Source organism: Ailuropoda melanoleuca, chromosome 1 (assembly GCF_002007445.2).
Source record: "Ailuropoda melanoleuca isolate Jingjing chromosome 1, ASM200744v2, whole genome shotgun sequence".
Classification (NCBI taxonomy): Eukaryota; Metazoa; Chordata; class Mammalia; order Carnivora; family Ursidae; genus Ailuropoda; species Ailuropoda melanoleuca.
Window position 1 is genome coordinate 140,900,861 of NC_048218.1, and position 24,952 is coordinate 140,925,812.

Consider the following 24,952-nt stretch of genomic DNA (forward strand, 5'->3'; position numbering starts at 1 on the left):
AGTTATATAAGCTGGTGGTGAGTACTTGTAATAGACCGTTGTCTGTGATGCCCGCACAGATTGGGAAGAAGCAGGCCAAGATTAGCGCCCATTTTGTAAGTGTTCCACCTGGGGGCAGACATCTTCAGGGGTTTCCCCATTCTTCCCTAACTTGAATCTTTGTAGTGAATGGTTTTTGCAGATGCTGTGCTTTCTCGCTTTCTTGGTAACACCATACACCCACAGTTGTGTTGGTGGGCGACTTCCGGGAAGGGCTCATCAGGGATGTGGCTCTGGGGAGCAGAAATTGAATTCGTTTGTGCTGCATTGCAACTGTGCTCTGTTGTTCTTTGTCCCGAGTCAGTTCAGTGGATGTCCCAGTCACACAGGAAGAAATCTAGTAAGAGAACATCTACTTTGGTCATTGACTTTGGGTCCTTTGCCTTTGTTCATTCTTCTTAACGATTTCCTTTCTAGTTCCTCTGTGACTTGATATGAATCATAAACCTGCTCACTGAGCAGAGAGAAGTTGTTGAAGTTGGCTCTGATATCACACATTGTTCATTTACCTGTGCGGTTTTGCTTCCTTTTAAAATGGACGTATCGTGTGAAGGCACTAATGTAAGAGAGATCATGGAGGCAGAACAAATGTGTCACTGGAATTAAGTCATTTGCCTGAGGAGATCAAAGCAGACATGGGTGGGTTATATAAATTCAAGCCACAGTTCACACCGAAGGGATGGCCAGAGGGTGGGAAGGAAGGAAGAGTGGATTGCTTCATCAGACTCTGCTTCAGGGTGGAGCTCTGATCTTTTCATTTTTGCACCTGAGCACTTGGCCCTGTGCCACACCTGTAATGGGTATTCAGTATATGTTTTTTGAAACAGTCGAAGATGGAATAACTGTCAAACAAGATGTTGGGAGTAAGATCTAAGAAAAGAGGGGAAGTACTGAATGCATAATAAACACCAAGGATACAGCGATAGGCAAGAGGAATAAAAGGCAAACCATGATTTAAAAAAAACAATAAAAGCAAACCCACTTGAGGTTAATTGAAAGGCATCTGATTAAAAAAGAAACTGAGTAGACTGACCATATTTATTCTATATTAAGTTTCTTTATACAGGAAATATTAAATATGAAAATCAAACCTACTGTTTTAACCTTAACAACACAGGATTTTTTTTATATGCCTCTTGTCTGAACCAACTGATCTGAATTCTAGGCTATTCTGGTATGTGATCAGATGCCAGTTTTTTTACTAATTAAAAAAATTATTGAATTTTCTTGTTGAATAGTTCACCACCCAATGTAGTATTAACATTTAGTATTATAAGTAAGTTAACTGATTTACTGTGCATATGTGAGAATCTGTGTGCATTAATTAAAGACTGTCATGTGAATGTTCTTGAATTGAAGCGCTAATTGAAAGCGCTACAAGTTGAAAATATTCAAATAGGAACATGCTGAGAAATGTTTCATTGGGAAAATTAGTGAAAGGTATGAATGTGCTAAGATATATGTTTTATTGAGAAAATTAGTTAAAAGTTTGTGAGCAAGAAACTATGAATACCTTTTAGGTGTGAATGATATGGAGTTGAATAATCATTGAAGACTGGTGTGGTGTGTCTTATTTCTATGCAGACTTTGAGTAGCTAAGTTGCTACTTGGACCAAAAACAGACATGGTTATATGGGTTATATAATTTTATGTGACCAGAGTAATTTTTCACAAATGAAACTGCTATTTTTCTGCTTATGACTCCCTTGTTGCCTACAGGATAACATCTAAAACAGGCTGGCACATAAGACCCTTCATGATTTGTTTGCTTTCAGTGTTTACCTCAAGTCTCACCTTTCACCCATCCTACTTCCTTCTCCCCCAGCTCTCTCCCCAGATTTCCTTTAGGGAACTCCTTACATTTCTGTAAATATGTTACAATATTTCCTACCTCATTTGTTGTGCCCATGCTGCTCTTTCTCTGTAAACATCCCCTAGCTAACATTATGAGGTTGTAAAAATATAACTTGGAAAATATTTAATGGCTCCTTTTGGCATTATACCATCTGTATTAAAGGAATAAACAATTGAAATATATATTGTCTGTTCCCATAAGCAGTGAGTATGAGTATAGAAATGATTATTCATGTATTCATCCAACAAATATTTATTGAGCACCTATTTGCCAGGCACCATGTTTGGCCCTAGAGATTTAAGAGTAAGCAAGACAGAGAAACTTGGCCGCCAGGACCTGTTTACTTTAGTAGGGATGACAGGCAGATAATAAACAGAAGTAAAGTGGTCGGGAGGAAGTGCAAGGAATATCCAGCAAAGCAAGGGAAGCGGAAAGAGACACGTGAGGGTAAGTGTTAATAAAGTGGCTGGGGAAAGTGTGTTTGAGAGAGTGACATCTGAGTGTAGATCTGAAAGAGAGGAGGGAGCAAACTGGGAGAATATCTGGAGGAGGAGAGTACAGTGGCCTTGAGGTACAGAGGTTCTTCATGTTCTGAAGAAACAGGAAAGAGCTTAGGGTGGCTGGAGTACAATGAACAAGGGGACTGGTGAGAAGGTCAGAAAATTAGCCCCTTGCCGGTCATGGTTAGGATGTAACATTTTATTCTGCATTAGAACTGTTGGGTTTTGAGCAGGACAGTGATACTTTTTAAAACCCTGGTTGTTGTGTATACACTAGGGCAGAAGGGAAGAGTAGGAGAGTAGCAGCAGAGGGATAAGTTAGGAGGCTGTTTTGATCATTTGGAGATGCATGGTGGCCTAGACGAGCATGGAAGCGATGGAGGTTCTGAGAAGTGGTTGGATCTAATATATGCTCTGAAAATGGCACCAAGAGAACTAGCTGTTGAACTGGATGGAGGCTATCAGAGAGAGCAGTCGAGGTTTCTCAGGTCTTTGACTAGGGAAATGAGTGTATGAATGGTGGGGCCATTAATGAGATGTAGAATATTGGGGTTGGAAGGGTATGAAATCAGGAATTTGGTTTTGGTCCTGGTAAGTTTGAGACTTATGTTAGATATCCAAAAGGAATTGTCCTGTAAACAGTTGAGTGTATGAGTCTGGGGATGAGGGAAAGGTAAGGCCTAGAGATATAAATTTGGGTACTCTCAGTGTATTGACATTTAAACCATGACATTTAAGATCCCCTAAGGAGGGAGTAGAGACAGGATGAAAAGAGATCCAAATCCCAATCTTGGGACACCACCATTTTTGGAAGTTGGGAAGAAAAGGAACCTTCAGCAAAGGAGACTGAGAAGCAGAGCCAGTGAGGCAGGAAGAAAACTGATCATGGAGCCCAAGTGAATAAAGAGTTTCAGGAAAGTGGAGGTGATCAGTTACGCCAGTTGCTGCTGAGAGGTCCAAGTGAGGTCCGGGAATTATCCACTGGAATTAGCACATGGAGGCCATGGCTGACCGTGGGTGGAGTGGAGAGGACAGAGGTCTGATTAAAATGAATTTAAGGGAGTTTTTGCCTTTGCTGTCTTTACTTTTTGCTGTCAAAAAATCATTGCCATGACTGATACGTGGCTATCATTTTGCAATATATACACATGTTAATCATTATGTTGCAAACCTAAAACTAATACAATGCTGTATGTCAGTTATATCTGTTTTTTGTTTTAAGCAGAAGAATGAAAGCCAGAGAAGGAGCGGAGCTAATTGGGGTTAACTACTCTTTTTGAAGAATTTTGGCTAACGGGGAACAGAGTAATGAAGCCTATAGCTAGAAGGAGTTGCAGGATCAAGGCAGATTAAGGTAGAAGACAACTTTGGGAATACTAGTTTCATTCCTCTCCCTTCTTTTTTGTGAGGCAAGAAGACATGCTTTAGTTGCAGCAGTTCTTAGCTCTAATATTGACAGTCCCTATGAACATGAGAAAATTGTCATTGAAAGAGACAGGGCTTATTACATTCTCTATGGTGTTAAGAATCATTTTGTAAGGTAACAGGTTTTGCTGCAGTTACAATGTACTTTCTTCTTTTAACTTTTCAGGTGTTAGGTGGTGTCTTTGAACTGATATAAAGCCGAACTGCCCTGTGTGAGATCATTCTGTAACCTAGGAGTTATTTTAGAGTAAAAATTTTAGAGAGGACTTGTATGTCTGAAGCAACATTGATGGCAGTTACAGTATTCCAATTCTTTTAGAATATCTAAATGGAGTTAAAAGAATCAAACATTTTCCCAATAAAAAGAAGTGTTGGATGGGCATGCCAATTGTTTAAAAAAAAGTTCTTAAAAATAGTACTTGAAGAAAATTAGCTAATACATGGTACTTGATATTATCCTGATAAGTAGGGTTAGTTTTAGTTAAAATTAACTGCCCACACAATTACATGCTTACCTTATATTTTCAGTGTGTGTGGGGCATATCTTGGAGAAAGGGTCGTTCATATTCAGAGTCCTATGGTGGTATTTTCACTTGTGCTTGTATACACTGTTCCAACATTTAGTACTTTTTACTAGAGTTTATATTCTTGATTTAATTTCATGCTCATTGCAATGACAGCACAATAATGAAGTCTACCTATAAATTACTTTACCTACTTTAAAAAAATATTTGTTTATTTTTAAAAAGGTTTTATTTATTTGAGAGAGAGAGAGAACAAGCACGAGAGGGTGGAGGGGCAGGGGAAGAGGGAGAAGCAGACTCCCCGCTGAGCAGGGAGCCCAATGCGGGGCTCGATCCCAGGAGCCTGAGATCTTGACCTGAGCTGAAGGCAGATGCTTTACAGACTGAGCCACCCAGGCGCCCCTGTCTTACCTACTATTAAAATAGAACTTCTTAGTTATACTACCTTATGCTACTTGCACATGGAAGTAAAATACTTCGGTAAATTAAAGAGTAGGATGATGATCGAGGTTTAGCATATGTGGATAGACTCTGCTTCTACCTAGATATCATCCTAATGGATTTTAATTTTAATAAGAAAGCAGATTATTTGTGTATGTTTTATAAGCTGATGCCTCAGAATTTTATTCCTTCTTTGATCAGATAGAACATTTTGTTTAGTGCAGTCTCAGAAGACAGAGCCTTGCTTCCTGATTGGCATCGATTATCTTAAAACACCCCCAATTCTTTTGAAAACGTGTGCATGCCAACTTAGAACTGTTTATCCGAAAAGTTATTTGGTTGCTCCTGGCAAAATTGATTCTTGATGAGTATTTGTTTTCTAATTTTCTCTTGTACAGAGAGTTTCGAGTGGCAGTCAGGTACGAATACATTATGTGACTGATTTTCCTGTTGGTAAATGTAAAGTTTACCTCTTCCAGCATTCGATACTCACTAAATTTCCCTTGTGTGTCCTGATGGTGGTAAAATCTCTTGCTGTCATTCTAATCTGTTCAATAAACCTTGTCTTTGAAGTTTCATTATGTAACTGTGGGTTCTCAGTTTTAACTTGACTCTTAAGCTGCAGCTTTGTAATTACAATGGAGAAACATGGTAGATGGAAGAGGAAGAAAGTCTGGAGAGGGGGGCAGTGGGGAGGGAGGGGGAATCAGAGTGAGCTAAGCTTTCTCATTAAAACTCATAGAGAACTATATTTAGCTCCTTCTACCTTTAGCCAAAGGAAATATCAAGAAAGGCTGTAGGGTAGCACATACAGCTGTTCAAAAAGTGGTTGAATTTAATGGAATGATACAAAAGCACAGTGCAATCGCAATTGCAATAGAAATAGAAGTATGGATACTGGGGAAGAATCATAGGAATTGGTGGACATAAAGAGTGACTAAGAAAATGAGCCTGACAGCTGATGGCTGCTGCAGAAGCAAGTTCCCCGGGCTGATCTGAGCCAAGAGAACCCAGACCAGTAGCAGACCTCAGGCAGAAGTGTGAGCCCAGGGGTATCTAAAATGCCTGAGTGCTTAGTGCTGAACTCTCCTCAGTTTGCATTATGCTTGTCACTGGGTTTAAAAACCTTTGTTTCCCTGAACGTTGTTCTAAGCAGTTTAGACACAGCCTCACAACAAGCCTCTAAGGTATTGAACAATAATAATAATAATAATAATAATAATTATTATTATTATTATTATTATTCCCATATGTTAGGTATCTTGCCCAAGGTCAGGAACCCAGGTTTGTTTGGTTCTTGAGCTCACATTCTTTTCCATTTAGCTATTCTGCATCTGGGCTTACGTTGAAGTTAGTACGTCAGTGTACCTGTCTGTATGGTTTCATCTATGATGTCTCTTTTCTCCTTCTCAAACCTGTTTTATCTCTTAGAGTTTTGACTTAAGGAACCTTGGTGAAAAAGAAATATTTGAACCCTGATCTCCACCCAGTTGGAGTTCCTTAAAGTCAAATGGTCTTCCTGGGGCTGCAGTTGCTTCGTGCCCAGAGTAGGAACTGGTTGTGATGGGAGTATGCATTGTTTGTTTTTAATATGAACTTTTATATGAATTGAAGTTTCTTTGATTGGTTAGGAGAAACAGTGACTATGTAGGGAATCAGGTGCTTCTGTGGAGGATGAATAAAACCAAGTTAATCACTTTGGCCTTTGTATTGTGATAAGTAAAACATTACCTTCCCTAAATTAGAATCAATACTGGGGAGAGGAATGAAAGCTAAAGATGGTCTCCAAGTTGCCCATGACTAGCTGTTGGAGCAATTCTCAAAACTCAGTTTTCCTTAAGGACTATGGAAAAAGAGTTTGGTTGTCTGCATTGTGGGTCACTAGGGAAAAAACATCTTTGAAGCAGATGGGCAGGCAGTGTACTTGGAGTCCCTGGAGTCCATCCAAATAATCTTCCACCAAAGGGGAGAAAAGAACCATTGTTTGTGAGGGTTCAAATCGTGGAAGTTGTTCAACTCTTCTAGGCTGTGCTCCTATGATATTACAGAGGTTCTTTGTTAAGTTATCAAATTACATCCAGAAAGAGATAACAATTCTTGTGCTAAGAGTGATCATTGCTAGTTTTTGGATATACATTTTCCCCCAACATCTTACCTCTTGAATTCTTTGTGACTCTAGTATTCAGAGCTTGATTACCTAAAGTGGAAATCTGCCAGTTTTGCTGTATGTATGAGGTTTTCCTCATTCTGAGTTCCTGTAGTATTTTCTTTTATATCTTCAGTGGCAATTATTTCTTGTATTATACTTACTTGTATAAGCATCTGTAAGGACAGCAATTGTGTCTCATTCATCTTTATACCCCCTGTGGTGCTTAATACAAAGCTCAATAAATGGTTGGTAAATGAATAGAATGTGAAAAAACCCTTTAGTAATGAAATACAGAAGATGTAGTTTACTCTGTGTCTTCTTTACATACTCCACACGTCCCTAGTGCACTTTTGTGACTTTTTCTAAAATTCCCTTGCTGTTACTTGTTTAATTTTTAATAACCCTCTTTCCTTCATGGCCAGAAAGCCTTTAAAGCCCAGGGTCAGTGTAACAAACTGATTTCCCTTTTGTAATTCCAGTGACATTTCTTAGTTACATATCGGTGGTGATATTTACCAGCAGTTTATAAATGATATCCGCAAGGCCAAATCAGTTTAGAATCATTTACGTATTGTGCCTAAAATTTGAATATGTGCTATCACAGCAACTTGTATGCCTGGTTAAACTAATTGGTCCAAGTATTTAGGCTTTCTGCAGGTGCAGATAACCAATTCACGGGTAACGCTCCATGTCTCGTGGCAGCTATACAACTTCTGTAAATTACAAGAATAAATTTAGAAGTTTAATATATATGATAATTTAGTACAGTTTTATAGAAATATTAGTATGTACCGTAGGTATGTGAAGCCACTTTGTGAAAACATTTGGCTGCTATTAAACCCATCCTTTCCTACTGTCATCTGAGTCGACATCAGCGTTAAACCTCCTTTTCCTGGGGTTTAAAGCAACATGTCCACGAAGTTTCTTAGCCTCAGCTCTAACATCGGTGTTTCGCCCTAGCCGCCCATCCTTTTGTACATGTATTTCCATGTGCACTAGCACTCTTGGTTACAAGGAAGTGAAAATCAGCTTGAAGTGTTTAGAGGAAAAAATAGGATTTATGAAGAGGTTAGCATGGTAGGATAGAAGCAAGGGCTGAACAACCGCGTTGTAAGAAGTCAGCCAACCAGGCAGTGCCGAGGACCTCAGCGGCTGGGACCAGGGATGCTGTGGTTTCAGTGCCGTCAGTCTCTTGCCCTCATCTCTACTCTTGGTCTTTCTTAGTTTCAGGATTTCAGTCTGGCTTCTCTGCAGGGCTTGAGACACGGACACTGGTGGCTTCTCAGCCGATGCTGTCTCTGCTTTGCCATTGCCAGGAGTTAGAGGGGGGTAGGGTCCGGTTCAGCTCTGGTTGGAAAAGTCCCAAGGAACAAATGGCCTAAGTTAGATGGCTGGTCTGGTGCTGGACAGGACACAGCCCTCCCTAGCCTACAGTGCATGGAGTCAAGGGAGGAACCACTCCAGGAACCAGCTTATTTTCATAACCATTCAAGTCAAACATCCACAAGAAGTGGCAGAAAGGACTCAACCAGTATTTGAGTGCTGCTGTTCTTAGTGTTTCACTAGATATGAAAGGAATGTAGGAGTAAAAGCATTTCATCCCTGTTACTTATGCATTTTTGCTTCACACCACACTAGTGAGATTGGACTGGTTATGTGATCATCTAACAGCTCTTCCTTAGACAAACAATTACCTTGGTTTGCTTTCTGTTCTTTGAGGATGGTGTATGTGTGGTTTCAGAGTGATCTAATCATACCAGCATTAGCTTGGGAAGGCATATACCAAGACATTGGCCAAAGGAAAGTTTAAATTACATGGGACCATCTCTTTTAATTTCAGTTGTGAGTTTCTTCAGTTGGTTATCTTTTCATTATCATGCTTACTGCTGAATGCATAGCATTATTATCCATTCTTTTCCATGACCCTGCTTCCTATTTTATTTTTTAGGGGTATGAAGTGAGACAAAGGAAGAAAATCATTTAATAAATCCTTTTTATTTTAATATTTTAAAGTATGTACTACCTCAGTGGCAGGGAATTTCTAGATTAAAAAATGTCAAAGGTGATTTAAAGTTATTTCTGTCTGTCTATTTGACAGGCTCATTTAAACAAGTTTTCTTCCTTTGGGATTTTCCTGATTTTCTAACTAAGAATTTTAGAAAGCTGGTCTAAAGTTCCTAAAGGCAATAAAGCTGACTTATAACCCTGAACTAGAATACTTTTTCTTCCCTTTTCATAGTTAACGTACAAAAACTTAAGTTTTTTAAAAAAGACTTAGCTCCTTAAGAATCTTTTTGATAGTGTTGGATGTGTAGCCTCTTTCCATACTGAAATCCTGATACCAGGAAGAGAGAAAGTCCTCACATCTTTTCTCAATGCTTTTTGCCTTTCTTCTTGCTTCTACCTGAGGATTTTATGTCTGCCACTGAAGTCTCATAATTTAATTCACATTTCTAAGATCATATTAGTGCTACACATTTGGAACTCTCTGATACTGTTCTTTTGTGAATATGGTCATAGTAAGATCACTTTTACACCTGGATCTCCTGCTCAGTTTCTCATACTTGGGGCATGGTACCCCATCAAAAAACCTTCTTGCAAGGGTGTGAGTAGGAAAAACCACACTAAGCCATGCGAATACCTAGGCATTTAATGTTACTATGTTACTTGAATAAATAAATAAATACATAGTGTGTATAGATACATATACAGAAACCATGTAATGTATATTTTAATGCAAAAGTCTTAGGTACCAAGGATTAGAAATTTAACTGAGGAGAAGCAAAGACTCAGATATAGGTAAGTTGTTATCCAGGATAATTGAAGACCACACGACCAGAAAAAACAACGTATAGGAAGGAGGAAAATTGTTCCCTAAAAAGGAGTAGATTGAACCCTTGGTTAGAAGCAGAACTATGATCAGACATCACATTTTTAAAGAAGACAAAAATAAGGCCCGTCTTTTTATTACTGTATATGTGTCTACCTATTTCTATTACTGGATTCATCATAATCAACCTTCCCTGCTGCTTTTTGACAAACATTTTTTGTTTTTGGGCTTTTAATCTCCAACCTAGATGACGTTCATAACTGAACTTTTTTCACCTGGACATATTTTCTGCAGTTCATGGTGACCAGCATAGGATTTATCTCTAGCCAAGAAACAAATATAGAGCATCTATTGTATGCTAGATCCAGTGTCAGCACTGTAGGGAAGGCAGAGATGAAGAACGTGTGTGTGTGTGTGTGTGTGTGTGTGTGTGTGTGTGTGTGTGTGTTATGGCTGTTGTTTTTGTTACTGCTCTGGATGCATGGATTTTGAATCATCTGCCTTCAATCTTATTTTCCCCATAAGCTCTCATGTTTTTAGGGTGCAATTTAACAGAATGTAACATTTTTCAAGAACAAATTTTTTGGGTTGCGATAGAATTACCTGTATTTACTGATAAAATTAGTTCATTTTTTTTTCTCCTCTAGAATCCAGAAAATACTCAAAGTTGTGTAAATATTCAGAAGAAAATCCTAAGGTTTCCACGAAATGCCATGAGTGATATATGGATATTTTTGGTATTGAGAAAATATATTAAATAAATAACACTTCTCTGAATATATGGAAGTCTAAGCAATGACTAGCATTAGTGGAGAAGAATTAAGTCATAAAATTTTTAAGGTTTATTAAAAAATAAAAGTTTAGGTTTACTAAAACCTTGTGAGCATTTTAAAATCAATCATAACATGAACATTTCACTGTAAAACTTTGCAGTAGAAAAAAAATTGCTGGGGTTGCCAGCAATCTATTTGAAATTCCACCTCTTTTTTTGGGGAATTTCTGTCTTTTCTCTGTCACTTTTCAAATAAAATATCTTCTCCTCCTTGAGACTTAAAGGTTTATTGAAATTAATTCATAAGGCAGACTTGTTGTGTTAGATTTATATGCATAAGGTAGACTTTTCTCTTACCCCTTTCCTAACCTTATTTCCTTATTTAATGTTTCTTTTCTCCTTTTTTGGTTTAAAAAAAATAAAAGGGCTTTCTCTATCCCTTTCTTCAATTACTTATTTTGTCTGGGTCCTTTTTTTATGGGGGGGAGGCAGTCTGTCTGGTAGACTCTACCTCTGTGAAGGTCAGGCATCTGGCAGCCTCATAGGTCTGAGATGGCTCCAGGTAAGCTGATAGGAAACAAGAATTTCTACCCAGGTGAGAAGTACCACAGAGCCCATAGGGTACAGCCTGTGGTTGGGGGGTGACTAGGCTAGTACTTCTCCACTCAGGAGAAAGTTCCTAGTTCTGCTTTGCACTCCCCATTCTCACATTGGCACAAACCTCTATTCGCAGTGTTCTAATAAGCTTGTTTGTCTAGTTGCCCAAGTTTAGAGATGGTTGAAGAAGCTCGTGGCAAGACTGACGAGTGGTGGTGTTAGGATGAGGTGGCTCATTTAGAGCCTTAAGAAAGCAAGCCTGACAGCAAAGAGAGAATCACCCATAATGATGATGCAGAGGGGCGCCTGGATGTCAGGCCTGGAGATCAGAAGTCAGGGGCCCTGTGTACTCTTGGTTAGACCCTGGTGGCTGTCACTGATGTTCACAGTGGACCCAATCATCATCAGTTGAAGATTAGACTGTGTTTATTAAAATTCCTTTGAAAAGTCAGGGAAGTACATGATACTTTTTAGTTAGAAAAAAAAATCACATATAAAGGCAAATACTTCAAGGGATCAGTTTTTATTATCCTGCAAAAATTACCTAAGCAGATAGAGGTCAGATTCTAGCTTTTTTATCTGTCAGTTTTCTTTCTTATCTTTTCCTTTATATCTATCAAGGTGATGTTTTTACAAAAGACTTTTGTAAATAGACCCTTTATTTTAACATTTGTTATTCTTCTGTGGGGTGATTTCAGATACATCTCAATGGCCTGTAATAAAGATAGTCTTAGTAGCATTGGATGGTGAATCCTGTATGACAGGAACATAGTGATTCATTTCCTGTAGCTTTGCCTTCTAGCCTCTGTTTTTTCACTTCTGCATTAAGGCCAAGCTTGTGTAGCTGTATACATATGTTGACATTGTATTTTCCCCACACATTCTTCCCATACATACCTGAAGGTCCCCGTCTATTCCCATGCTTCAGGAGCCTACAGAATTTGTCTGAACAGTGGTCAGCAGCAGCAGCTCTTCTTAATATGTATTTATTCAGCAGGTACTGAGTGCTGTCCTAGGGGCTGGGGAAGCGCAGAGAGCAAATGAGTAGAAGCCTGAGCTCTGGAGCCATGAACCTGCTAGTGGGGGCAGAAGACTAACAAGTAAATACATTAGATGGTGCAGCAAACACAGTGCGAGGTGGTGGGATGGAGGAGCCCCAACAGAAGGGGGAAGCCAGGGAAGGACTCCGAGGAGGAGATTACTGACATCCAACTGAGTAATGAGAAGGCATCAGCCAAGATTCTCTGAGGAAGAACATTCTAGGCAGTGAGAGCAGCACAGACAGATTCCTGAGGCAGGAATTAGCTCTGAGGAAAAGAAACATTGTCCATTATGGCTGAAGCATAGAGTGGTGAGTGCCAAGGTACCCTGCTCAGGTCTGCTTGGTCAGTGGGTGCCCAGGCTAAGCAGAAGCCCTTCCTTGCCAGGCCCCAGTCAGTGATGACCAGTCTAGGCGTACACGAGGCCAGCCCTCTTGCTTCAGGTGGGAGGAATGTTGGGTGTGGTTTTTTTCCTCTGAGGCCACTCTTCCTTGCTTTCCCCCATCCTCCCTGTCCTTCCTCCTCACTCTTTTTCTCTGACAGCATTAGAGTAAATTAGGGTAAATTAGGGTAACAAGAATCCTGGCCGAGCTTTATTTCTAGGAAACTGTAACCTAAGACGCATAAGTGAACTTCTGACCATTTTTTTTTGCAGGCTCCAGACCCTTATAGTTGCCTACTCACCACGTCCCCTTGGATGTCCCAAAGATACTTAAAGCTCTACATGTAAAAACTGAATTCGTGGTAATTTCTCCTCCTTCTCAAGCTTTTGTTCTTCCTGTATCCATTCCTTAAGCTTTTGATTCCACCTTTCACTTAATTTTACTAAGAATTCAGGGCCATGCTTGGATTTTCCCAATCTAATGGGAATTTCCATTAGACCTTCTGTCTAGTCACGCAACAAGTAACTCCAAGTGAATGTCTCTCACCTCCTTTGTCTTTCCATCTCCATTTTTTAAAAAAGATTTTGTTCATTTACTTGAGAGAGAGAAAGGGAGAGAGAGCAGGGGGCGGGGGAGGAGCAGAGGGAGAGGGACAAGCAGACTCCGCACTGATTGTGGAGGCCGACGCAGGGCTCCATCCCACAACGCCGAGATCATGACCCAAGCTGAAACCAAGAGTTGGACGTACAGGCTCCCCCATCTCCATTTTTGTTGCTTTAGTTCAGGGCTTTGACTGAACTATTAATCTCCCAAGTAGCCTCTTCAGCTCCCCTCCTGCACCTCCAATCTGTTCTACGCCATTGCCCTGTTGTAAAATGAAAAATCCCACCCAGCTGCTATTCTGCTTATGGTCCTTTATGCCTTCCTGATGGATTAAATGGTGACTTCCTGTAGGATAAAATCCCTTACTTCTTAGCATGGCTTATAGGTCTGTTATGCTCTGGCGTTGCTCCATCTTTCCCTCAGCCTACCCAGCTGCCACCAGTCTATTTACTGCTTGGTGGTTTCCTTAGACAGCTTCCAGTTTCAGGCCTCTGTTCCTTTTGTCCTGTCCTGCTGTTCCTTAAATGTCCACCCTCTTCTGGACAGTGCCTGGAAGACTCAGCCTGATGCTGCCTCCTCATTGAGGTCTTCTCTGAGCCACCCTTAGTTGTACGCAACTAAGCACTCCGAAAACACACATTTCAGTATATTAGAATCACTTGCTTTATTTTTTATTTTATTTAAAAAATTTTTTTTCTTTTAAGATTTTATTTATTTGACAGAGAGAGACACAGTGAGAGAGGGAACACAAGCAGGGGAAGCAGCAGAGGGAGAGGGAGAAGCAGGCTTCCCGCTGAACAGGGAGCCCAAGGTGGGGCTGGATCCCAAGACCCTGGGATCATGACCTGAGCCAAAGGCAGACGCTTGATGACTGAGCCACCCAGGTGCCCCTTACTTGCTTTATTTTTAACCACTCACTGGGTTCCTTGAATGCAGAGAACATGGCTGTTCACATTGCTGGGTGTATCAACACATGTCTATTGAATGAAGACTTGAAAAAATAAAGGCGAAACTTTATTCCATGCAGTTCATTGGTTCTTACACAGGAAAGCTTCATGACCATGAACATTGTACATGCCCTTCTCTGCCAACTCTATAGGAAGAAAGAGATAGGAACTACTTGGATGAACAGGGACTGAAGATAACACGTCTAACATGGATTTTTTTTTTTTTCAGGGAACATCGAATGATGGGGGAAAGTGGTAGATTATTTAAGCCCTAAAATATGGATTTGGGAAATTTATTAATTCTTTTAAATATTCATTTAATATTTTCTAGATAGCTAGCGTTGTGTTATATGCTGTGAGGGAATAAAAAAAGAAGCAGTTGATACAGTTTGTTCCTCAAGGACCTTAAAATGGGGGAAAATGTGAGCAAGAGAGTTTTGAGGCAGCCTGTGATTAAGTCTTAAATGATTTAAATAAGAAATGCTGTTCGTTCTGAAAAAGGAGAGTCTTTGTGGGCTGGAGGGTTGAGCAATCACAAACAAAACCTCATATTCTTATAGGAATGAAGTCCCCTCTGCAGAACTGGTGCTCATGGAACACGGTAGTTTTCAGATATTAAAAAGATGGCTTTCTCTCTTGGCTTTATTGAAAAAGAAAGTTCATAATGATTGTGTTTGTAGAACTTTTTGTAAGTTTTTGAATGAGCTTTTGTGTTGCAGAGAAAAGAAAAGTTCAGTATCTTGACAATGTGATGCAAAAGGATGAAGGTGAAGATGATATCTTTTTTTTTTTTTAAAGATTTTATTTATTTCTCTGAGACAGAGAGAGAGTGCGTGAGCATGAACAGGGGAGGGGCAGAGGGAGAAGCTGACTCCCTGCTGATGTGGGGCTCCAGCCCAGGACCTCAGGATCATGACCTGAGCCAAAGGTAGATGCTTAACCGACTGAGCCACCCAGGCGCCCCTGGGAGGTGATTTCTTTAAACCAATTACAAAGTGAAGGGAAAACACTTCTCCCTGAGCCTTCTAATTGTAAGTGTACCCAGTCCCGTGGGCTATGAGCATATTGGCTGCTCACCATTGACACAGTAGTTACCGCCTCTGGTACTTTAATCTCTTAAGTAAGTATCTCTGAGGTCAGATTTCATGCTTAAACTTTTAAAATTTCTTGCCTACAGTGTTTTTCAGTTGTATCCTTGTGTCTTAACCTACTTTATACCCTTTCGTGGTTCTGTTTTTTAAGGACAGGGAGTACTTCCAACAAAGGCAAATTGTAGCTTAACCACTCTCCTGTAGGGGTCGCTATAAGAGTAGGCTTTTGGCATTCTTCCTTGCCACCCAGCACCCAGCGCTGTGTGGTATGACTTGACGTAATTAACCTAAGGATTGTGAGATCTGGTTTGTGTTGGCATTTTACTTTTGGAAGTGATATAAGCTCTAACCCCTCTAACCAAGAATTCTGTAGGCTCTTAACTATGTCTTTTATCACTTTGGTTTTGTAAGTGCCCCACCTGTGCATTTTTAACCTCATTGATTTGGTGCATGGTTATTTTAGAGTTCTCATTATGCCCCATTTGCATATGCAAATATATACACATAGACACATTAAACTATTTTAGTGGCTTTTGCAGCACGAATGATGGTAGCCTTCGTTGGCCTTCTATAGGACCTCAGATTATTGTTTAATGGGGTTGTCACTCAAAATACTTACTGGCTTTCTCCAGTGCTTTTAAAAAATTGAATTGAGTATGATGAGGTACATCCCCTTGATTAAATGTTTTTCCTCCTATGCAATCACCATTAGCTGTTTGGCTCCCATTCTGTATTCTTTTGAAGCAGCCCTGCATTGCAAATCAGTATCTTTCTGAAGAGACAGTGTGTTGTGAATTGCCTGGACAGCATATGCACTGTTACTTTGGCTGCAATGCTGCTGCAGAGCCTGGTTACTCTGCCTTCCTGGGAACTCCACAGGCAAGTCCATCGTGTTTGGAGAAAAAAAAAACCTAGATTTTTTGGGGGGAGAAACGAACTGTTAAAGCTATTGATACTGAATGTTAGCATGCGCTTTGTATTCTTGTGAACTATTTTTGGTCTTATTCCACTGAGATTAGTCTCTCTTAGGTGATTGCTGGTGTGTTTTTGTGTGTGTGTGTGGTTTTTTTTTTTTTTTTTTTGCTTTTGCTTCCCCCTTTCTTGGTTGTAGTACGGCCGTACCATTTCAGCTTGCTAGTGCAGAAAGATGTGAATTCAGTTGCTGTATGAGCCTGGCCTGGTGCACACACATTGCTAGAGACATGTTAAAGAGTTCCAGGTGAATCGAGCCCGAGAGAGACAACAGCAAAACGGTAAGACGGAGCATGCTTAAAATTAGAGCAGGGGTTTTAATTTGGAGCATCTCGGCAAGTCTGAATCCTGACTCACTCATTTACAACTTGAAAAGGATTCATTTTATGCATGTCATTTCACTCACCCCCTTCTATTTAACTGCCAAAAACATCACAGATTGATCAGGGGGGTATTTAAATTAGGGATCCGACAGGAGGTTACTCATGGAGAGTCTCTTGAGGCTCCTGAGGCTACTGCTTGTAGTTTGTAAACACCAGTAGCAGTGATATGATGAGGAAAAGGTTTAGCGTCTGTGCTTCTTTGCCATAGCTGAGTGTTATTTCTTCTGAAACTCGTCTTATTTATTACAGCTTAAAGAGATCTTACAGATTGTTTTGCCTTGCTTTGCTTGGCTGAATGCCCCCTGAGTCAAGCCAGTGAAGGACGGGAGACCACTTCTTTCATTTGGGTAAACTGATGTCCATGAATTAGCTGGATTGGATCTGAGTGGAATAGGCATCTCTAATAGATTAGGGCTATGGGGTTTCCTCCCGGCTCCTTCCACCCCCTTCCCTTCTAGAGCACAGAAGCGTACCTGCTTTAAGTCTGTGCTGCCTGGCAGAGGTCAGTGTGCTGGTATTTGCATCATTACACCTGTAGTGGTTATGCGTTCATGTACGGAAGTGCTAATCCTTCATGCAGTTCTGCTTGAAGTGCTGGCCCTAATAGTGGGTTGTGAGCATTTTGGATGCTAATGGAGAATCCCTGCATGCATGAAGGACTGGGCTAGCAGACAGGCTACTCCAAAATGATGCTTACCTGCTTGTGCTGAGGATAGCAGTTGAGAGACAGAAATGTAAACCTTGATATCTGCAGGGGTTGAATTTCTATTTCCTTTGTTAATTGGCACATATTATTGGGGGGTGGGGGACACTTGAAGTTGCAGAACATGTTTTAATATTGCTCAGAGTGAGACTACTACATTACATGGTCCTGGGGGACTTACTAGGATCCAGCTACTGTAGAGGTGCTGAATGCCCAGGGCATCAGCATTTGATTTTTTGCTTTAAAAATATTCTACTCATGTATACTTTAACTCAGCAAATCATGTAAAATGTAAATAAATGATGCAAATAGTGAATATCAGTTGAGAAAATCATCGGTAACTTGCTGTAACATGTTAGCCATAAGCCAGTTGTGTATAATTTTGTGACATTGGTATTTTTAAAAAAGAACACCTGACTACTTGATACAAGTGAGAGAAATTTTTAAGTGGGGGGGCACTTAGGAACCTTAAATATCCTTCTGTGTTTACTCAATTATTGATTATAAAGGTGGGACATTGATTTTTGTGAACGAATATTTCGATTTTCTTCCAAAGAGAATTCAAGTTTTCTTTTATTTTAGTCACTTACTACTTCCTGAAAGGTCAACGTGAACTATAAGCTATTCTTTTCCATACTTCAGTTGTTTTTTTTTCTGTTCAGAAGATGAGGTACTCTGTATTTGTTGTTTTTTTTCCCCCTGAGAGTGATATGTTCTAGCTATTTATATTTTTACCTTCACTTTGTATAAGCTGTGAGGTTTATTTTTTCGCCCTGTGACAGAAGGAATTGTACATTTGCAAAAAGTAATTTTTAAAAAGGGGAAGAGTAGAGCAGTTATATGACATTGATTTTTCCAATCATATACTTTTTTAAAAAAGATTTCATTTATTTATTTGAGAGAGAGAGAGAGCACGAGCAGAAGGGAAGCAGAGGGAGAGGGAGAGGCAGACTCCCCACTGAGCAGGGAGCCTGATGCGGGGCTCGATCCCAGGACCCTGGGATCATGACCTGAGCCAAAGGCAGACGTTTAGCTGACTGAGCCACCCAGGCGTCCCACAATCATATACTTTTAAATTCCTCGTTCTGCAAACATTTATTAGCTTTCTACTATGTGTAAGACATGGTAAGACCTGCTGTGAGGAAGTACAAGGACGTGATACAGTCCCTTCCCTGAAGGAGCGTAGACGGAGCACCATTGGTATTTTCCTCTGGAATATGCTCCTTATTCTTTCTTATGGATAAGTAAATTTGATGCTTTTTAAATATTATATTTTCTTCCTAGGTGACTCCTTCTATTTCCTTTTAATCATTTATTTATTAAACAAACATTTATGGAGAGTCTACTGTGTAACAGTGTAACTGCTCTGTAACAATGAGTCGGAAAGATCTGGTGCCTGTCCTCATGGAACTTATGGTGTACTGTACTCCTTCTTAGAATATTTCCAGGAGAAATTTTGGAGTAGGTTTTTCATTTGGGGCAATTGCAGTGCAGATATTGTATGCTTTGATTTTTTTCATTTTTTAATTGTGGTATAAAATAAACATACCACAAAACTTACCTCTTTAACCATTTTTAAGTGTACAGTTCATTGGCAGTAAGTACTTTCACAAGGTATTGCTGCCATCGCTGCTATCCATTTCCAGAACTTTTCCCATCAGACAAACAGAAAAACTCTACCCATTGAATAATAACTCCCCATTTTCCCTCCCCTTGGTCCCTGGTAATCTCTAGTCTACTTTCTGTGTCTATGAATTTGCCTTATCAAGTGGAATCATCCAGTGTTTATCCTTTCGTGTTTGGTTAATTTCACTTAGCATGTTTTTCAGGGTTTCAGGGTTCATCTGTATTGTAGCTTGTACCAGAACTTCATTACTTTTTTGATATATGCTTTGATTTTTTTCCTAGGGGAGACGGGTAGAGAGAATCTTAAGCAGGCTCCATGCCCAGTGTGGAATCCAATGCAAGACTTGATCTCACAACCCTGAGATCATGACCTGAGCCAAAATCAAGAGTCAGACACTTAACTGACTGGGCCACCCAGGTGCCCCAATATATGCTTTGATTTTTATATGGAAAACATCAGAATTCCCCCTTTTCCCTTATATGATTTCACTAAATCAAGTTTCCATTTGGGCACTTTAATAGATAATTTAGAGATAGTAAAACTCAAAGCTTGTAGGGAGGAGCAGGGAATGAGGAATAGAAATGCACCGAGGGGGGCGCCTGGGTGGCACAGCGGTTAAGCGTCTGCCTTCGGCTCAGGGCGTGTTCCTGGCGTTATGGGATCGAGCCCCGCATCAGGCTCCTCTGCTGCGAGCCTGCTTCTTCCTCTCCCACTCCCCCTGCTTGTGTTCCCTCTCTTACTGGCTATCTCTGTCTCTGTCGAATAAATAAATAAAATCTTTAAAAAAAAAAAAAAAGAAATGCACCGAGGGAATAATCTATGGGTATATTGCATTTGGATTCTCTACATGGTCTGGTGATTGAGCATGGTAAAAGGGCTACTTAGATTTTCCTGTCAGTTCTTTGGTGGGTGATAACAACAGTCAGCTGAAATATTCAGTGGAAGGCTGTACTGTGGCTTTTGTCATTATTACCATTGGAATTTCACCCACTCTGCTTCAGTTCCCTTACTCTATCTGATCATGCTGAGGTCCTCCTCCAGGCTCTTAGAACTGGCAGGTTCTTCAGCAAGTGCGTTGTCTAATTGGCTCATCACCATTTGTTCAGCCAGTGGGAAAGTGAGACTTTCCTCAGTTTCCTGGTATCTCCTGAAAACCCTCCTTCACTCCCTACTGCTGTTTGCAGCGGACACTCAATCTGAAAACCTCATGTTATCTTCTGAGTTGGGCAGAGAGGATTCAGAGAGGGTATAAGCTTTTGGCCATATTAAGCAGTTTTCTACCGGATGAAGTAAGCCTGGTTTCATCAATATAGCATTTTCTTTCTCAGATTTCTTTTTGATACTGCTTATCTTAAATCCAGATGGTTTTTATGATAGAGAATCCTTTTTAGAAAGCCAGGTTAAGGCACCCAGAGGTATCCATTTATCTGCCATTGACTGATTTGATGATCCTTAGATTGGATCAGTCAGCGGTTTATGTCCACGCCTTTAACATACTATTCAGGAAACACAAACATAGATGGGAAAGGAAGATTCAACATGGCAGTGCCTAATGCCTGAGTCATTCCATCTTCCCCGTCAACCTGTCCTTTTTAATGATCTTACTTCTTTCTGCCCACCCTACCTACTTTGCTATTCAGCTTTGACTTTTGAGATGAGGCTGATTCAGAGGCAGGTTAGGCAAAGGCATGTTGAGTTTAGGTGGTGGAAGTAGCAAGGAATGAAGGGAGGTTGGGTCAGAAAACCTTAAACCACAGAGCACTTATTTTGCTCAGCTTTAAAAGTGCCTTCTTTTGAATCAGGAGAAGAGAGAATGAGAGAAGTGTTTGGATTCGGGCTGGCCTTTGCCTATTTCTCTTGAAATAGAAATCCCAGGGAACATGTAAGGAAGACATCCCAGTGGTCAAGAGCTTAGGCTTTGTAGTCAGAGTCTTGGAATAAATCTCACTCCCTCTGCTTACTCTCTGTGTCATCTTGGACATGCTACTTAATTCTTCTGTGCCTCCATTTAAACATCTGTAAACTCAGAATAACAGTCATACCTCATGGGGCTGTTTTAGAGATTGAGAAACTACTTATAAAGCATTTTTCACAGTAGCTGTTACATAATAAGAGCTCTATAAGAACCACCATCATTATCATTGTTATCTAAAAATCCTTCATTTCCATCTCTTTTCTATCGACTTGAATTTATCTTGCCCAAGTTTTATCCTTTTCCGGTCTGCTTGTTTATTGAGCATATAATTCTTAGTATTATTGTGTTTTGAGGGGACAAAAAGAGGATTTGAAAAAGTGCTCTGGTCTTCTATTTATCATCTGGTAGGTTTTGGAAGGGTATATGTTTTATAAACTTCCTCCTCTGCTCTGCTCGTTGATACAAGTTTGCCCCAGTGGCTTATTCCTCAGCTAAATGAGATCTTGCTAAAATACAAAGAGGATGGTGAAATGTTCCTGGAAGCACTGAGGCTTATTTTCAGGTGGCAGACAAGCAGCGGGATATGTGTATCCCACTGCTCTGCTCTATTCACCTTGACGATCTCCGTCCGGATTCACTATTGACTTTTCTCAGTCATAGGAAAGGTTGACAGAACCTGCCCTCCTGAAATCAGCTAAGACTTTATTATTAATGGATTGCTGTCAAATTTATTATTGCTGAAATTTTAGTTCTTTACAGTAGATGGACCAATTGTTAAAGCTGCATTGAAAGAGACTTCCATTCCCCCCCCCCCAAAGGTTCATTGTTCCCTGGGTTTCTCTTCATAAGCTCTGTGTGGTTAGTGACCCATATATGATTCTCTGAAAATTTTAAGAGCTTCAAAAGTCAATCCTATATTGAGTGATGCCCTATATTTTTCTGAATTCTTTGGTCAGCTTTGTGTCTTGATTTATTTTATTAGAACAAAAACATTAAACTTCAAAACTTTATAGCATCACTCTTGACATTAGTCACTAAATTATTATTTAAGCATTAATAATACATCTAAAGTTTATTAAAAAGATGGTTATTGTAGGTGAGGAGATAGAAGTTGTGCTTATTTATATAACCATCTGTTTCTGAGTAAAAAGGTAGTACACAATTTTATTTCTCCTTCAGGGAAGGAATTTAAAAATATCTATAATCTTTATTTTTAAATGCTGTTCATATGGTTACCAGGGGAAAGAAATCCAGGCCCTAATGGATCAGTCAGTACCTCCAGTAGTGTCTTTTTTCAGTTTCCATTTTTAATGTTATTATGCCTTCTGGATGCTTGATCTTACATGAGGGACAAAATAGTGAGCTACAGATATTTGAAAGGTATAAACATGAAGGAAGAACTAGCCTGGGTTAGTACAAAGAAGCTGTGGGGGGTGCAGTGAAATTTGGAAGAGAAACAAACAATTCTGAAGGTATCTGAGACTATCCTTTGCACAGCCTTTGAGACAAATGACAGCTTCTCTGGTCCTTGTGATGTTAAAAAAACCCAAAAACTGAAAAAAACACCTCAAACAGTAAGACTATGTATAGAGGTAGAAAGCGTCCTGGATCATGTCCATGATTTCAAACAGCTATGAATCTGTTTGATCTGTTTATTGATTATTAGTACTTCTGCATGGTAGACATTTAAAAGTCGCTGTAGGTTGTATTAATCAGTTCTTCTCAGTAGGTTTATTTCACACCTCTGCATGGTGTGGGGTCCTTTGAAAACACTGTGGTTTCCCTTTCTCAGGTTAGGACCTAAGACAAAACAGAATAAAAAGAAAAGCTATATTTAAACCTGCAAATTCTGTGAGAGAGGGGAAAAAGGTTCTTATTTACAGGAAGACTTTTTCTTCTCTAGGATAAGAGCTTTAAGGGAATAGTGTCTTGATGAAGAAACTAATTAGCCGTGTTGTGAGCCACTTTGTGTAACCTGTGTCTTCTATTTTGTCGAGAATGGGTATTCCAATTCCTCACTGAAACTGTGAGAATTTTGTAGGTTGGAATAGGCTTTTGCTTTGTGGAATCTCAACAGAGCCACCCCCTTACTTCGTGTGCGGATTCTCATTTCATGTGCCGCATTTCTGAGCCCTCCGTCTATAAATGGGAGAGGGTAGGTAATATAGATGTCAATTCTAGTATTTCACCTCCCAACACTATATATTTATTTGGCCATATGATATGAACGCTACACTCTTGACTTTTTTTTCCATGATGGAATTTTAAACAGTATATAATTATGGATGCCAAGTGAGAGAAAATTCACATATCTCCTCTCTCCTCTTGATCTTTTTGGGATATATAGTATGTTTTTAGTGGAAACAGTGACTGAAAGCCACCCAAACTTCCACAGAATTGCCATGTCTTATTTGTGAATAGGAGTTCCTGTCCCTTGTCCAATCTGGGGTGGGGCATATGCAGTTATGCAAGGTAGGCAAAGGGCTTTTTTTACCCCCTTCCAGGGGAGGACCTGTCTTAGGATACATGGTACATTTCACAAATGTAATTTCCTTTTAAAATTTTATTTCTAGGTCCTAAAGTGGCTTCCTTCTATTTTATTATTATTATTATTATTATTATTATTATTATTATTATTATTTCCAAAGCTACCAAATAAACTCTGGTAAATAAAGAGCAAAGCAGGATTCTGAGTTCAAATCTCCTTAGGAGATTTCTGAGTTCAAATCTCCTTAGGATAATTTTTTTCCATAGATATGGTAGCCAATGGCAAAACAATGCTTCTGTATGAGAAACACATAAATCCACAAATTTCTACGTAGGTGGTAATGGTACAGATGCTGTTATAACTCACGTATATTCTTTTTTCTCTACTTTGCTCATACTCTGATCCCATTGCTTTTAAAAAAATTCATAAATATCTTGGGTATACCTTACTGGACAATTTTATTTCAGAATATTTCAAAATTGTATTTAGGAAGTCTATGAAATTACCATGACCTTTTGTGGGAAGTTTGAGTAAAACTGTTACCCAAGGAATATTGAAATGGTTATCACTCATATGGTACCCAGAGTTTGAAACAAATTTTGCCTCTTAAACTCTTGACCTCTCTCACAATCTCAATCTCTTATTTGACCATGCAGCAGAATCTATCATTATATGGTGTTGAGCGCTGCACCTCAATTTTTAATGTGCACACAAATTCCCTGTGAATCGTGTTTAAATGCAGGTTCTGACTCAGTAGGACTTGGGGGGCGGGTGACACTGAGATCCCAGGTGTTGCCAGCACCGCTGGTTCCACAGCAGAAAGGTGTCAGAGAATATTCCAGATGAAATCCTGATTTCCAAAGATAGCTACATTCCAAAAAGACCTGTGTAGGCCGCATCTAACAATAGGGCATTTTTATAGTTACGGTGTGTGTTCATCAAACTTTGTGTTAAATTTATCATTATGATTTGGGTGAAATAAAGAACATAGACTTCAGTAAATAGAAGCATCTGTCTATGTGAACCTGTAAGCAAACTATTATGTGTATCTAAAATCAAGAGTATAATTATTTTTTAAAAGATTTTCTTTCTTTCTTTCTTTAGAGAGAGGGAGCACGTGTGTGCTTAAGAGAGGGGAGGGGCGGGGGGGGAGAGAGAGAGAACAGAACACCCATTTCATGCTGATGTGGGACTCAACACGGAGCTCAATCCCACGACCCTGAGATCGTGACCCAAGCAGAGACCAAGAGTCAGCCGCTCAACCAACTGAGCCACCCAGGCGCCCCTCCAGAGTATAATTATAACAGAAGAAAAGGAACAAAGTAAAATTATTTTAGCAACATATATAAGTTTAAGCTGCTGAGAAGGCCACCTAAATATTTCATAATAAAACTAGCCAAATAGTCGTCAAGTCTCTTGGTGGTAAAGCATTGAAGCCCAGTGAGGGTTGTAACAAAACTATAGTCACTGAGGTAGCATAAAGGATTGGAGTGTCCTCAAGTCTCCATTCAACTGTGTCCATTAGCCAGTGGATTCAGGGTTTAAATGAAATTAGGTCAGACCCCAAAGAAACCAGTCAGTATAAAAATAAGCATTTTTAAATTAAATCACAGTAATAGTCATGGAATTCTGGTGAGCAGGAACAGCTGGTGAAAGCCATTTCATTGG

At 39.7% G+C, this 24,952-nt stretch overlaps 1 protein-coding gene across 3 annotated transcripts in view; it reads left to right on the plus strand.

Annotated features, from left to right (window-relative positions):
• CDK14 (cyclin dependent kinase 14) overlaps nucleotides 1-24,952 on the plus strand; it is a 546,012-nt gene that overhangs the window by 86,555 nt on the left and 434,505 nt on the right. The window contains exon 1 of one of the 3 annotated variants that reach the window (XM_034667609.1): nucleotides 16,306-16,449. The exons of the other annotated variants lie outside the window; for them this stretch is intronic. The gene's annotated coding sequence lies outside the window, so the exon portion shown is untranslated. Of the gene's footprint in view, nucleotides 1-16,305; nucleotides 16,450-24,952 lie in introns of those variants that run through there. 3 annotated transcript variants of the gene reach the window in all.